General features: G+C 38.2%; 1 pseudogene; it reads right to left on the reverse strand.

Moving 5' to 3' along the window:
* Positions 1-2,580: 2,580 nt before the first annotated feature.
* Positions 2,581-2,745, reverse strand: LOC116366901 (uncharacterized; annotated as a pseudogene).
* Between the last annotated feature and the right edge of the window lie 325 nt (positions 2,746-3,070).

Here is a 3,070-nt window from a genome sequence, read left to right on the forward strand (position 1 = left end):
ATTTTTATGTATTTCTATCAAGTCAACTGGAAATTCTACTCAAAACAAAGGTTGTAAAAGTATGCTAGACATTTATAGAGTAAACCATATCTATTTTCATGTGACAATCAATGAATTAGTTATTGATTTTTGCCATTTTAAAAGGCTTTTGGCGAATGAATGAATATAAAACGAACTTTACATCGGTCTGCCTACTCATGTGATAAAAATAAAAAAAACTTTATTTAACAAGGCAAGTCATTTACAAACACATGTTAAATTACAATGAATATACTTTCCATGTAGTATGTTGAGTTTTGACTAGCTACTGTGGCTAGCTAAGTTACCTAACCTGAAACTGACAAATAGCTATGATATGGTCGCTACTCGCTAGCTAGCTATGCTCACCTTTGTGTGAAGCTAGCCACAATAACGATTATCCACATCAGTAGAATTTACGGCTTGCCTTCATAATAAAAGTTCCCCATTGGAAACAGGGTGTGGTCAATCTTGGTTAGTTATACATACCTTTCGTGTTAGCATGCACTTATAGCTAGCTGGATAACACAATAACTAGCTAGCTATAGGCTTAAACCATGGAAAGCATGATGATGATAACTACTATAGGGTAACATAGTGTCTAAATTGTCAAACATTATTCTTCTCTACGACAGATTTCCACAAGGTCTCAGACTCCAAGATGGGAAAATGCCTACTAGAAAGAAACATAACAGAGACAGAGTTGTTGATATTCATTGTTATTTGTAACATTAAAAAGGAGGACAAGAAGACAATCCCGTTTTTCTAAATTAGGCTACAGTGCTTTGGAACGTATTTTAGACCCCTTTGACTTTTTCCACATTTTGTTACTTTATAGCCTTATTCTAAAATGTATTAAACAAAACGTTTTCCTCAGCAATCTACACACAATTTTCCATAATACCAAAGAAAACACGTTTTTAGAAATGTTTGCAAAAAAACACAAATTTAAACAGAAATACTTATTTACATAAGTATTCAGACCTTTCGCTATCAGACTTGAAATTGAGCTCTGGTGCATCCTGTTTCCATTGATTATCCTTGATGTTTCTACAACTTGATTAGAGTCCACCTGTGGTAAATTCAATTGATTGGACATGATTTGTAACGGCACACACCTGTCTATATAAGGTCCCACAGTTGACAGTAGATGTCAGAGAGATGCTTGATGAAAACCTGCTCCAGAGTGTGTGCAGGACTTCAGACTGGGGTCAAGGTTCACCATCCAACAGGACAACAACCCTAAACGCAGGAGGGGCTTCTGGGCAAGTCTCGTAATGTCCTTGAGTGACCCAGCCAGAGCCCGGCCACTGCTCGGAGCATGGTTGCTGTCCAGGTTTATTCCTAGGTTCCTTCCTTCTAGGGAGTATTTACTAGCCACTGTGCTTCTGCATTGCTCTTTGGGGTTTTAGTCTCGGTACCTGCACCCTCAGCGGAGTCAACGAACACCGGAAGCATCTGTTTTTCAGGGAAAAGGCAGAGAGGAAGCCAAAGCCTGAAAATAACAAGCTTCTGGTGTTTCACACCAACTGACTTGTTCTTCTGATGTTGTTCACACAGGAGACCATATTGAGACATTATCTACATCCAGAGAGCAACAGCAGGAAGATCAGAGCTAGGAGGTCTCCCCACTGCCTACGAGGAGATTTTCCCAATTCTATCAAAGCTAAAAATACACACAGGAGAGAATCTGTATCTCTGCTCTGACCGTTCATAATTCAACACTGGAGAGAAGCCCTACTCCTGTTCTGACTGCGAGAATATTTTCTCTCAGCAGAGCAACTTAACACACCAACGTATACACACAGGAGAGAAGCTTTACTCCTTCTCTGTTGGAAGAGTTTCTCTCAACATGGCCACTTAAAAAGACACCAACATACATAAATGTGAGAAACCTCATCAGTTCTCTGACTAGTGTAGATTAAAAGAATTCCTTCATTTAATTATCAAGAAGTTGTAACACACTATTTTAGTCGTATTGTTTCTCACTTTGAGAGAACTGTGCAGAGGAAAGGGAGTGTTATAGAATGTTAGCCTCTCTTTACTTTACTGATCAATGTGCACCTGGTCAGTTTTGGTGTGTTTTGATAGCTTCTACTGTAAAGATATTTAGAGCACCTTAAATTTGCCTTTTGAGTTGAATGTGGGTTGATGTGTCATAATACCCTGGAAGTAAATCTGCACTGGGAGACACATTTGAAATGGAATACATTGAATACATTCAGCAGGGTGGAAACAATCACAGTAAAACATGATTTAAATGTATTGTTGGAAGGGCTGTGGTCACCAGTCATGTAATACATTAAATATATACATCAGACGGTATTGGGGAACTATTTCATGGGTACATTATTTACTAATTTCAATCTTATACCAACCCTATGCTTGGTGTGACTGTTATGGACAGAGCAGACCATCTGATATGCCCTTAAATATTATAATATGCAACCTGGAATTAAAATGTAAGAGGACCTGTGCTTCTACAGTGAATCACATCTGTGCTGTTTAAGGGAGATGTAACAAATTAAAACGTATCAACGCCTGATTTATATTTACAACGACAGGGGGTGCACCGTTCCTGGAGGTACTGCAATACCAGGTCGATGCGTGGAGTGGACGGAGCAAGCCCCTATTCCATCTCCCTGTTCCAAAAATCTATTTAATATATGGTCCCCAGATAGGGGACGTGTCAGATATTAAACTGATAAGAACAGATTTAAAAAATATAATTTTTATTTTCATTTCTCTATGGATGTCCCCCCCCCCCCCCCCCCAAAAGGAAATTAAACAGTACCCGTATGAATGTTTTTCATACACAAGGGAAGGGAATGGGAAGCCCAAGGGCAAGGTGAAGTATTTGGTATTTATTCACATATGTAGTCAGTTTATCTACTGTTTATTATTTCTCCAGTGGATGTAAATGCTGGTGTTATATGTAGAGAACGCAGTCATTTGGAAAGGTGGAATTATTGAATATTATGTTAATAATACTAATAACAATTTACCACTATCAAAAGGAACTATGTATTTTTACCTCTAGATTTGATATTTT

The sequence above is a fragment of the Oncorhynchus kisutch genome, unplaced genomic scaffold (genome assembly GCF_002021735.2).
Source record: "Oncorhynchus kisutch isolate 150728-3 unplaced genomic scaffold, Okis_V2 scaffold1613, whole genome shotgun sequence".
Taxonomy (NCBI): Eukaryota; Metazoa; Chordata; class Actinopteri; order Salmoniformes; family Salmonidae; genus Oncorhynchus; species Oncorhynchus kisutch.